General features: G+C 39.5%; 1 long non-coding RNA gene across 1 annotated transcript; it reads right to left on the reverse strand.

Annotated features, from left to right (window-relative positions):
• Positions 1-1,475: 1,475 nt before the first annotated feature.
• LOC118566071 lies at positions 1,476-7,179 on the reverse strand. Its single transcript, XR_004932769.1, has 2 exons — positions 4,500-7,179; positions 1,476-2,319 (listed from the first exon to the last, which is right to left on the reverse strand). It is a non-coding gene; the product is annotated as an uncharacterized LOC118566071 (long non-coding RNA).
• Between the last annotated feature and the right edge of the window lie 6,538 nt (positions 7,180-13,717).

Raw genomic sequence — 13,717 nt, forward strand, 5'->3', positions numbered from 1 at the left:
CTGCAAATTTCCCTGGCCTAAGTCCATAATGCACACATGACCCAGTGTTGTAACATCCTTCAGAAATAGAGCAATATGAATCAAATCAAATTGTGTTGACCCCATCTCTGTATGGATGGGTTTGGGGGTCATCAGGGTTGGTGTATGGACCGGGTATGCCCATATTAGGGCAGTGCTCGGCTTGTGGCTCGGGCAAGGCAAGGCAAGTTTATTTATAAAGCACTTTTCAGTAATAAGATGATTGAAAGTGCTCTCTGCAGTCTGCTCTCCACCCTGGTGAAGGGGATCACCTGCCAGGTCTCGGGGCTGGTTGCCCCCCTGGGGTATAGGTACCTGGACCTGTTAGTATATGATGTTTGCGGTGAGTGCAAGTGCGTGTACAGCATCCATTCTTGTGTATTATTAGATTGAGTGTATGAGTATTGGTGTGAGCAAGTGTGGGCATTAGGGTGGGAACGTGTGATTGTGTGCCTGGGATTTTGTGCTCGTGTCTTTGTGGGGTTGGGTTTTGGGCTGCCCGTTCTCCTGGAACAGCTCCCTGCCGGTGGCTGGCACCTTGACCCGAGAACCTTGGTGGTTCTCGATGTCCGGGGCTGGGTGCTCGAGTGTGTGCTGGCTCACTCCTGGCAGCTGCTTTGTGGGGCCTGAGCTCCCTGCCATTGTTTGTTTGTACCTGTAATCAATTTTCTGTTGTTTTTTTGTTCTTTCTATCTGTCTTTCTGCTGGTGTAGAACTCTGAGGATATTATCTCTTTTTCCTCTGCTCTGTTTTCGTCAACTTTTAACATTTGCCTCATCTTCCTTTCTTCCTTTGTTTCTCTTTTACCTTTCAGTTGATGTGTCCATTAAATTTCAAAATAATCCCAAAATAATACTCAATCAAGTTTTTTGCACATATATCTAGCGGAGCACTATAGCGAAAACAGTAATGCTCCACTTGTGAAAGTAGATCTGTTGGACTATCTTTGGCATCAATACAGCGATGTTTAGTGCTATACTGCCAGACAGGACAAATAAAGAAAAACAAGAGGTGTGATTACTGGGATAAGGAACAGGTGGGTGTAATTACTGAACGTGGGGCAGGTGGCTCAGGCACTGGATGGAATTAATTAGAGGAAATAATGAAATACATCAACCACCACAAAGATAACACAAGGACGAGAAAAAGGCTAATTTACTAAACAGAGCACACATAGACTTTTATAAATGAAATAACCACAATCTAAGAACAGAAAGAAAAAAGGAAATTTGAAAAACAACCCAAACTCAGAAGTCAAAAAAAGTCCTATAGATCCTGACATTTTCTTCAGCGATCATATATTCTGAAATAGGTTTTGGTGATCACGAGCCATTGACTTTGACTAGTCATGAGATAAAATACTTTAGCTGTCAGACTCACAATAATGTAATCACAAGTGGATTTATGGAGAGGAGTTTTCGGAATAATCTGACATTTAAATGAACTTTTATCACCACTCAGACATGCTGCAAACGCAGCAAAAACCTTTATTTCAAAAAAAGAATGTGACAGTTTAAGCAGCAGATTAACAAGCCACGCAGACATCAATACGGCATGCTGAACACATATTTATAACGCCATAATCCATGTGCAGCACATATAGAACTATGACTTTTCTCTGTAATAGTTTGACCAAAGTGACAGTACAGATGTAATAAAGTTGAATCAAAGTTCAGGTGAGGCTAAAAGAGATGAAGATGACTTTAGTTATTAGAGAGCTTGTTACTGTGGCGGACCCAGTTTCATCACTCCTGTTGGTTTGGCAAAAAGCAACAACCTAAACTAACGCAGCATGGAGCAGATGTAATGTTGGTCCCTCACAAGTTACAGTGAGTCCAACGCAGCTTTGTGTTATATTTGGTTGATCTAGCATAACCATTAAATAATTCTGAAATGCCAATGTAACACGTGGAGCCATTTTTTTCAATTACCATAACTTTCAGGAAGCACTTAATAAAATATATGCACTGCTTAAGAAACAAAAAGCAAACACCCACACAAATAAACACAAGGAGAAATTGATGAAATAGGTGATAAAACACTTTTGCTTTCTCAGATTGCCTTTAAATCACCCATACAGGTAATGGGTTTTGAAATTGATTTTACTTCCATTGTACAGAAAGTAAATCAGTGCTGGTTTAACTACTGTCCTTTCCTCCAGGCAAGCACCACTATCCACCATTCAACAAGCAGCAGTTTAATAACAATATGTGCACAGGGTCGCGAGCCTTCACAATATGTGCGCGCAGCCGAAGATGTGAGGAAGTGTTTGTGCTCGAGCTCATCCGTGAATGAGAGAATCTGCAAGACAGAGAAAAAGCATAATCTACCGGTAATGGAACATGAAACCGAGCAGAAAATTGCAAAAAGAAATGACTCCTAGGGAGGGTGTCAGCTCTGATGAAATAAAGCTCCTCATGTGTGACCTAATAAAAAACCGCAGAGGGGCTAATGCCCCCTATAATCATCCCTCTCTTCTTGCACACAATAAGGCAAAAAAAAAAAAAATAACAGTAACGCCTGCACACATGGCCGGAGTACCAGCAAATGTTTAAAAGTAGCCTGATGGCCAAACTACCCAGCTGGATTTTCCTTCCTCATGTGCAGGCTGACTGCTGGATGTTTAAGCGCTGGATAGCAGTGATTGGTAGATATGATTCATTATAAAGATGTAACACATTCTGCACGGCAAAGTTATTTGTTCTGAGGACACTGACATGTAATTATGACATGCCGCCTGTCCAATAAATGCTGTATGCCTGATTTGGTGCTACAGTTTTCGCAGATTTCGAGTGCAGGTTTCATTATATTCTCCAAAATCTTCATTAGGTTTTCCAAAATCTTCAGGGATAGGAAACTGGGTAGTTGACTTAAACCACCTGAATAAATGGAAACAGTCATTTGGCTATCATTAGTTTAGCTGATATTGTAGCAATGGTCCAAGTCTACATTTGTACTTGGATAATTATGTATATTAAATATGATCCATAGGACTTCTAAAATCAATTAAATAAAGTCAACATTTTGCGATATAAATTTGAACTTTTGTCACTTATCTTTTCATTTCAAGCTAAAGGTCAACAGCATCATAAAAGGCACAACTCACCTTGTTCAGTTCTTTGTAGAACCGCCTTTCCCTGTCATTACAGCATAAAGTTTGTCTCTACCAGCTTTGAAAAGGTTTTGCCTATTCTTAACATTTCAATCTCAGTAAGACTGGATTGAGAACATGTTTATACATAAATGATAAGTCTTGCCACAGGTTCCCAATTAGATTAAGGACCAGAGTTTCTGCTGAGTGATTATACAGTCTGTCTGCCAGACAGTGAACCTCTGCTGCCAGTCACAAGTCACTTGCTTCCACTTAAGATTTTTTCTGTCAGCATTGCTCTGTGAGCATGAAATTTGACCAGCTTTTCAGTCACTGCTGAAGAAAATCATCCCCACAGCATGATGCTGCCACCACCATGCTTCATGCTTTGTTGAGTATCGGAGGCAACCCGACATTCATTCAGTTCTTTCTGAAAGTTTTTCAACACCTATCCAAGAGTCTTTGTCAGTTCTGGTGGCTCATCTTTGAGCAACATGCAGTTGGAGCGCTGCTGTTTTTAAGGACATGGAGGCCCATCCTCCTAGGCACATTCTAAGTCTGATGCAAATGACTGACCCATCCATCACTGCCCTGGGTCGTTAGAAGCTATTACTTGGTGTGAGTGGAGTACTTTGTCACCTGAATCATAATGAGACTGCTGACGTAATCTCTTTGGAATGTGTTGGAGGATAGAGCTGTAAACACTGGGGAGTTGGATGCGCAATCCTCTGTTTAGTGTAAGTGGACTGCTGAATCTTGCCCCGAGCTGCTGGCCCTCCTGTGCTGTGCCATGAATTTATGTAGTTGTTGTTTAGTTTCTCCAATGTAGGAGTCTGAGCAGTCCTCGCTGCATTGGACCGCATACACAATGCCGCTCAGCTGTGCTTTAGGTCTTCTGTCTTTTTGATGAACTAGTTTTTGTCGGAGAGCTTTATTAGGTTTGAAATTTACTGGTATGTTGTGTTTGGAGAACACAGCTGAGCAGCGTGGTATATGCGTCCAGTGCAGTGAGGACTGCTCAATCAACTACATAAATGCATCGCACAGCACAGGAGCGCCAGCAGCCTGGGGCAAGATTCAGCAGTCCACTTGCACCTCAAGAACAAAGAGCACTCTTTTGACGACAATGATGTCCAGATTTTGGAAAGAGAGAACAGATGGTTTGATAGAGGGGTGAAAGCAAAGCTTGCATTTAAGGCTCATTCAGGCTAATCAGGAGGAGCTTGAAGAGGAACGTATCTCCTAAGGCTGATGCCAAATGGTTCAGAATGGTAACCGGGCCTCTTGTTATCTGTTCCAATCTTTTTTCAGGTTCCTAAGCTTCTAGCTTGTGTCCTTCTTTCAGGAAGTTACCCGTACTCCAGTGTTTCTTGTTCCCTTGCAAACTCACCTTTGCATCTCCTCTTTAGAATTTCCTCCCACTCCTCCTCGGATGGGTCACTTGGATCTCTCCGTACAACCCTCATAAGTCAGTATGTCCACCCTCCATCGCTTCACTGTCATCTCAATCTTCTCTCTGGAACAAGGAAACAAACAAAATCAGGAAACGACTCCACCCACCATAACTTGCCAACTTCAGTTCCTGTGGATACACTCACCTCTCTGTCAGGATCCTCCTCTGCTTTGACAATAGTAAGACTTTTCTTCATCATCCTTGCAAATATTATCAAATAGCACATTGTAAGGTAACCATTAATGTCTCTGCCTTAGTTCCATCATGGAGCCCACTCTGGAACCTGGAAGAAACATTTATTTTCTCTGTTGTGTCAATAAACCATTTATATGCCCATCTGTCAGCCGTAGTTTTGGCCTAAGCATTGGTCTCACAAACAGACATTATGATACTATCATGCTGCTTTATATAGTGGCCACGAGTCATTGGTCTCATTTTAAATATTAAAATATCCATGTTTAATACCTCATGTTCAAAGGTCTGAGGAAACCTTGAACTTTGCCAAAGTTTTTTGTCAATTTTGGGGAAGAACATTAAGAAAGATTTAATTCTTACTCGTCACAGTAAGTCCAAGTATACATTCAAATCAACAATAGAATGGCTTGCACAGAGAGGTCCTGAAATAAATTAGAAATAATGTTTTTGTAGAAATCTGAGGTTGTACAATGAAGCATTTATTTTAGGTTGTGTGCACTTATACAATTAATTTTTTCCCCTTTTATATGTTTTTACATTTTTTTTTTACATCCTTATGAACAGATTTTAGCAGTTTAAGAACAAGTTTCAAAGTAATTTATCATGGTCTTATTTTTCAAATTACAAAATCATTGTAAGAGAATGAAAATACACACTTTTATAATGTTGCTGTAAAACCAATAAGTAATAAATAGTATTGTGCAAGTAAGGATAATTTAAACAATGGTGATGTAAAACGATGAGTTTCTGTTTTGGGTTAAAGGTTTGGAGTTCCTGGTAGGTTTGTACTGTCCGCCCTTACTCATTTGTGTGACGGTATGCAGCCATTATGGCGCACCACATGAGGTCCCTGCCCATTTAACCCCACTGTCTCTTTTTTTCTCTGCAGTGACATTAGTGTTGACGGGGCTGCTGGAACTGACACAGCAGGGACGTATGATTTGAAGCAGGGGAATTGGAAAAAAATACATTCAACTGTTAGAATAGTTTGACCTGCCCTTGGCTCTTGCTGCACCCATGAATTAGCTAAATGACCCAGTGTCAAGGCATAGTTGTGCTGGACAAGTCCTTTGTGAATAGACGAAAAATGTGTAAGCATGTGTTGGACTCTGTCAACCAACTGTGTGTAAATAAAGGTTAAAAAATAGCAAAAGGATTGTTTGCAGCCATCTGGCAGAGGCAGTTTCCCTGTAGTACCAGACGCAACTCATACGGTCCCAGTGGGATTCCATCCAGCCAACCAGTCCATCAATGGTGTTTGGTAGAGCATAGATAACACCTTATTCTGAGAGAAGAGGGAGGGAATGAGTCAAGGAAAGAGTGAAATATTGATGAGAAATGGGAAGCACAAAAATAGAGCAGCCTGAATTCCCAGAGATGGGTCTTAGATGCTGACAACAGTACACACATGCACACACCAACATGTAAATCAGAATGGAAGTGAATCACTGTCACACATGGTGGTGATTCTGTGCAAAACCATGATTCAGCAAGATGACAAAAGAGGGAAAATCCCAAAAAAAAATGTTTTCGATAGCCTAAAACTGGTAATAGCATTTTTTTTACTTTTCAATTAACCTAAATAAAAGATTAAGAAAGCTCACTAGTATAGTGTTACACAGCTACATGCAGCAAAAGTGAACAGAAACATGCTTTTAGAGTCCCTTACAACCTTGCTAAAGAATGAGCACAGATCACATAACACATATGGTACCTCAATATCTGGACTAAAAGGATTGCCTTTTAACTAAACTGTTGTAATTCAGTGATTTTATTTCCCAAACTCCAATAAAATAGGAACAGCGTATTTGGGATTTTGCCAGTCTTCTTACCACAAGAATCTGAGCCAACAAAGAGGTTTTTCTTTAATGAATGTTGCAACAAGACAATAAGTCACAGAGAGCCGCTGCAGCTACCACACCGTGATGTGATGGAGCACTACTCCCAACCAGACCTGGCCGACCGCAGGAATTTAATTGCTTCAGTGAATGACTTATTGGGTAGGATTTTTACCAGAGTTAGGAGGAAGAGAGTGAATGAAGAAAAGAATCAAAACCACGAACAATTACCAAGCTGATTAAGCTCTCATTGTTGTCTAGTCAGTGTCTATGTATTAATCTGGCATTTTACTTTATATGGTTAAACGTTCTATGGAAACCTAAAATCAAGATATTGGAAAAGAAGAATTGTGACATCTTAGATTTGACTGGACAATTTGATTTAATGTCAGCTGAGATAGGCCAGTTGATATCTTTGCTCATGATATTATGGCAAATGTCATTCAGAAGATCACTGGATACAAATTACTAGAAGCACTGTTAATATCATTTAGAGTGTACACATTACAGTAGACCAGGGCCTTCTGAAGGAGTGAAATTGGTTTTCAAATAAAGCACTAAAAATTAAATTAAAGTGGAGCAGTTACTATCTGAAAGGCTTGGTTCCTGTTGTAGTTCCACCAAGAGTTAATATTGTTTTTTTCATAATTTACATTTATTTATTCCAGATTACACTGTATGTGTGTATATGTATGTTAAGCGCAAGTTACTTTATTTAGACATACTGTATATTTTCTAATGTGTGCACACTTTGGTTAATATCTAATGTCTGAATGGTTTACTTACACTTGTTCTTTTCTTTGAGGTCTGCAAAAACAAATCAGCTGGAGGAGGAAGCCAGGGACACACCACTACCCCAAAAGACTGAGGGGGGAGGAACTTTATGTATTGAAGTTGACCTTTAGTTATTTTATTTTAATATTCACTTATTTGTGCTAAGTTAAATATGTTTTGCTTTATATGTTTTGTGTCTTCATATTTTTGGTTTGTTGTTCCTCTGTTATGTTGTGCCTCCCTCATGTGGAAAGTTTAGGTTATTCCACCCCTATTTAAGCAGCCTCTGTTCTTTGTCTGGAGGTCAGTTTTGTTTGCATTTTGTTACTGTTTAGTTGACCCCAGTTGAGTTGATCCCAAGTTCATGTTATTTATTATTTGAGTTATTTTGTATTAAAGTTTTACTAATCATTTTGACATTATTAAATTTAGGTTTTTCTAATTTTTGGAACACCATTTGTCCTTATTTAAGTATGGTCCCTTACAGTTTCCAATGGATGGGTCAACAGTCCACAGTAGTCCATAGTGAGGTTTCCGCCTACATCCATAAGATGCCATTTATGGCACAAACATGCACCACTACTACAGAACATATACAAGTGCAACTCAAATGTTTTACCAAGGACAACCCAATAATATTACTTAATCTTATACCACACTATACCGAAACCCTGTCTGCACTACAGTAATAAAGATTCACTCATCTTGGCATTAGGATTGCTTCAAGCAGTTGCTTCCAGTGGCACGACAGTTCAATCTACTTCCTGATTGATTCCACTAATAGTTTTTTGACCATTTGAAAGAACTCAGGCTGTGTATAGTTCGCTGAAGATTTAGTAGAAGATGGTCAGGCAATCATTTAGGGTGAAAAAATCTGAAGGGGATGTCATGGTAAAAGCAACTTGCTCTGTACTGATGCACTAGTACACAGCCCATCGGCAGGACTTTCACAAAATGTGCTTCCGTTCTTCACAATTACAACCAGAAACATTTTTAGACACACCAACATATGTTGCAAGATAAGAAACAGTGAGACAGCAGCTTAACTCTACACAGTTGGAGGTGGTGGCTGTGGAGAGGGAAGCCTGGGCTTCTATGCTGAGTCTGCTGTCACCAAGACCCAGTCATGGATAAGCGGAAAATGACAGGTACAAGTAAAGAGTATCTTATAAAGATTATCTTTCTTTTTCTCTTCAAATTGACTTACATGAGTGAATACAGGCAAAATACAAAAATAAAAAAAAAATAGCTAAATAACACATGCCTACAAATAAAACTACTGTTGTTTTTCAAGGAAGATCAGCATGAACAAGGATGCAAGCCCAAAAAGATGTCAGCTCAGACATTAATAAGTGTTGACCAACTAGCAGGTTATTTTTTTTCTGGACACCTTTAACATTTCCCTGCAGCTCTCAATAGCCTGCCCGCCTTAAGTCCTCCATAATAAACCTGTGCCCAATAAAACAACCATCACCTGCCTCAGTGATTACAGTCCTGTTGCTCTTACTCCTGTCATCATGAAGTGCTTCAAGAGGATCCTCCTATGTTACAATGCCATTCATAGGCTTCAGTTCAGCTTTCAGTACCGTGCTCCCAGACATGCTGGCCCTGAAGTTCCACAACCTGGGAGTATCTGCACTGCTTTGTTCCTGGATCAGTGATTTCCTCAACAATATGCCCTAGGTGGTGAGGATGGGGAAACTTACAGCTTCCCCGCTGAACCACAACACTGGCATGCCACAGGGTTGTGTTCTTAGCCCTGTTCTCTTCACTCTCTTCACACAGGAGTGTCCTGCAATGCACCCCACAAACATGGTTGTGGAGTTTACGGACAACACCAGTGTGGCGAGAAGAGAGAAGAACAGAGAAGAGAACAGAGAAGAGGTCCACAATCTGATACAGTCGTGCTCCAGGATTAACCTCGCCCTGAATAACAGCAGATCAAAGTCCAGGAGGTCCAGGAAGAATGAACATGCTCGTCTCTGCATATATGGGGAGGCGATGGAGCATGTGGACAGCAAAAGGTTCCAGGGCATTTACATTTCCTCTGACCTTTCATGTACTGTGAACATCTCTCATCTTGTGAAGAAGGCCTGACAATGACTCTTCTTTCTCAGGAACAGAAACTAACTGGAAAGCATCCTGTGTCTTATTAGGATTTAGCACAGGTAATGAAGTCAGCACAGGGGATTATAGGATGCCATCTACCAGATCTGGACACAGTTTATGCAACAAGAGTTCAGCAAAGGGCCAGGCGTATTGCCACAGATCCCATCTACCTGAGAAATGCACTGTTTGTCCCGCTTCTATCAGGAAAACAATTCCAAAACATTAAATGAAAAAACTAATAGATATCAAAACAGCTTCCTTCCCAAAACTGTGAAGGCAATCGTCCCCTGCTGAACAGCAAATAAAGCCCCTGTTTCAACAGATTCTTATTTCTCATATGTCAATGTGTATTTCCACACTTTTAGCTCATCAGGGAGTGTTTGTTTGCACATTTGCAAGGGGCTTCTTTCTAAATGTCCATTCTTAATTTTTCCATAGACTTCTTTGATTTGTGTCCGTGTGTTATATGTACTTTCGGATAATTCTCACCATAATTCCATTATGGTTACATTATGACAATTAAGACTTAATTAAACCCCCAGAAAACCTGGAAGAAAGATTCATGATTTAAAAGGATGTCTTTTACATCCATTGTATCCATGACATAATTCAATTATAGGAGATTTTGTCCCTTTTCTTGTCTTTCTAATCAAAGTCAATTCCAGTAGATAGCTATCTTTTCTAAATAGTTTCTGGCCATAGGTTCTCCCTTTTAAAAGCAAGCTTTCCTTTCAGCTGTCATCAGCCACCCGAAGCATGCTCCCAAACAACATTTTCATCTGTTTTTTTATATTGGATTATCCTTGTATTGAACTTGATTGTGTTTAGTTGGGTCTGTATATGTTATTGTTTTCTTGCCATAACTATTGCAAACTGATTGTGCTAAAAAACTGAACTGAACTAAACTGGTGAGCTTTAAGTCATTAAATGGTGAGCAAATAATGCTCCACTTCCCCTACCTGCATTAAAACATTAATCAGTAAATACCTAGGTAATGAAAGATAAATTAACTAATACCGTCTTTTGTGTCAAACTTGTTTTGGGAATTTCAAGCATCCCCTTTTTGGGTTATTGGAACTCCACAATTAAAATTCTTGCACGATTGTCTCCCTTAAATTAGATTTTTTTCTGTAGTATAAAAGAGTTGAACCTCAAACTGGCTTCTTGAACACACCATCTTGCCAAAGATCCTGAAATCACTGGGAGATTGGTTACCTTAGCAACCAAGCACCTTTTTGCTGCCTGTATATTTCAGCGAGAAAATGTTGGAAACAGAGAAGAGACGAGAGGCCAACCGCCTGACAGGCAGGCAGACGCTCAGGAGAGACAGGCAGTTAGACATACGTACAGCAAAGACCTGGAACACTTGCATCCCAATTTGTGTTCAAAATTCTTTCTGAGACTCCCACAAAATGATGCAATGTGCACGATGTGCAGGAAAATAAAAAAAGGTACTAGAACAAATTACTGAAATGCTGGAGCCTGAAAATCTTTCAAATTAGATAGAAAAAGAGAAGCTATTATGTGAACAAACCATGTGAATCACCAGAATAAAGAATGAAAATATGTATTTTTTAAAAATGTATCATCAAGTATTTGGTTGTAAAATATTGTATGTAAACACAGAACTTGCTCTGCAACAATTTGAGTATAACCAAAAAAAATTAAAGAATAAAGGTCTTTCATGCTGCAAATTTGAACGCAAACGATTTAACAGTCCTTGTGTATACAGACCTGTGAGTCACTCCTCCCTCTCCATCTACCCTTTTTAAACCTCAAATTGAGACCCCCTACAGTCACTTAAGGGAAACAAAAAGACCACATGTAAATCTTTACTCTTGGTTTATGAAGCATGCTTTGCTTCATAATTTGTGCATCCATTTCCATACCCCAGGATCCATAATCTACGCCTGTGTAATTGGAGAGAGAACAAAAAGGGGGCAGTTCACCAAAAAGCTCTGAACGATCCAGCACAAAGCAAAATATCTAAAATATATATAAAGTCTTGGGGGGAATTTGAAATGTGTAGCATCATTATGTTCTCTTCACTGGTTGCTAAAAAAAGAAACTACACAAATACTGTTAAATTTTAAAGTTATGAAGATAACAAGAAATGAAAACTTTAAAGAAGTTATTTTTAAATAAACTATTTGAGATCATGTCTCAAATAATCAGTACATTTTAGCTGCTCCATACACTGAACACAAAGTACCAAAAGTGTTCTTGTTGCTCCGATAAGTAGCTTGTTTTTTGTCTTTCTGCCTGTGATGTACAACTAATGATCACATCAAAATGCCTGAAACATCGAAGGCTTGTCTATAACGACATGCTTTAACAAGTAGACTTTTCAGAATAGATACATTTCCACTTTAATCAGCTACACGAGCTTGCATTTCACTCTCTCAACTTGTGAACAGAATAAGTGAGGTGATTGGATTCTGAACTGTAGTCTCAAGTAAGTTCTTTTCAGTGAGTTGGCATGTACTATATAGACAGAGGTGGCCCAAAACATAAGCAGCATTCTAATAAATCGGTATCACATTTTGAGTTTTTAGAAGCCATCTTTGCTCTTAGCCCAGCTCTGATTACCATCGGCCTGTAGGAAAATCTAGTCTCTCTGTCTAAGATAAAGATCTGATTTTTAAATGGTCAAGACTGCTTGTGATCTTTCAACAGAACCTCATTTAAAACTTTAAATTGCAACTGTAAAGAATTCCCTGTTGACTCAATAAATAACTTTGAATTCAGCTGTGATAAATACAGAATCCAGACACTCTCAACCATGGTCAACATAAAGAGATTGTAATGCTGTGGTTGCAGCAGTCTTATCTTGAAATGGGCCCACCATTCAAACTCTGCCTTTGACCTTGGACCAGTTCTGATTAGAGACACATCACATCAGTGATTTCCAAAGAGTATATTGATATTTTTTTTTTTAACAATTTAGCTTGTATTGCCTTTTGTTATCAGTACTTGTTAAATTGATATGGAATTGAATGTTAAACGATACAAGGTTAAGATTCTACTATAAGGTAATGGTTGCCAGGCATTTAACCAGTCTAATGACATGCATAGAACCATGAACCATGACCACAATGAAAAACATGTTTGGTAGAAAGCTTCTAAGCACTGGCATGGCGACCAATGATAAAAATGTTTTGGATAATCCACCACACCTCAAATTTAATGACACTTTAGACATTTAGGGTTTTGGATGGTTGGTATGAAACTATGGGGCACCGTTATCCACAGCAGTGGTTTACCTGGTCGTACCCAGACATTACATGGCACTCAACAACACCCATGTAAACAAACACTAGACATTATATGTATCCACTACATATGTTGAGGGGGTATGGGGGCGGTAGATGCTGTGTAGCTCCATGTGACCCCCGGCTGCTTTCTCCCTGGGAGCCCCTGGGTCTGGGTTCTCTGTCTCGTTGTTTGGGGATGCAAAGTGGGTGATTGGACACCTGGGTATGACTTGGGGGCCCTTGTTCCTCTGCTCTATGTTTTCTGGCCACAGTTTCTTTTGGCTGTCCATCCGGATAGGGGCTTTTGTGGCAGTTGTGGCCCAGGGGTTAGCTAGGTCCTCAACTGGTTTGTATGCATACTCCACTACACTCAAAAAAGAGAAAGTTGAAACAACTTAAATGAATTGCTTCAATTGGTAACAAGTAATTGAACTATGTTTACCTAACCTAATTTGTTTACAATTGTTTAACTTTACAACCTACATATTAAGAAAATAAGTTGGATAAACTTGTTACCAATTTTCTCTCATTAGGGTATAGTTCGGCATTGGAGGTGCACTACGGGATCCCAGCAGACCTACCTCTCATAACTAAAAGCTGAAGTCCAGTTTTTCCTAATCTTATGTTCACAGTTACCTACATACAATATTCTGTACACTCACAAATCTCATGGATGGCGTGTTTTAAACTGTGGTAACACCTTTTCATTTACATAAGTTTTGCTCTCCTCTCCCTCGTGCCAACAATTTTCATTGACTTTCTGATTAAAATCTGCCATTTCACAAAGTTTATTGTCTATGATGAGCATGGCCTGTGCATTGAGCTTCTCCTGGGTCAATTGTGTTTTCTGAGAAACATTTTTAATCCTCTCAAGGATGAGAAGCACCGTTCAGTTTCTGATGTGGTAGGAGAGTGGTGATGATGATCTTTAAAAGATTGAGCTTATTAAAAGAAGCTCCCCAAAATTGTTCTCCGTGAACAACTG

The sequence above is a fragment of the Fundulus heteroclitus genome, chromosome 15 (genome assembly GCF_011125445.2).
Source record: "Fundulus heteroclitus isolate FHET01 chromosome 15, MU-UCD_Fhet_4.1, whole genome shotgun sequence".
Lineage (NCBI taxonomy): Eukaryota > Metazoa > Chordata > Actinopteri > Cyprinodontiformes > Fundulidae > Fundulus > Fundulus heteroclitus.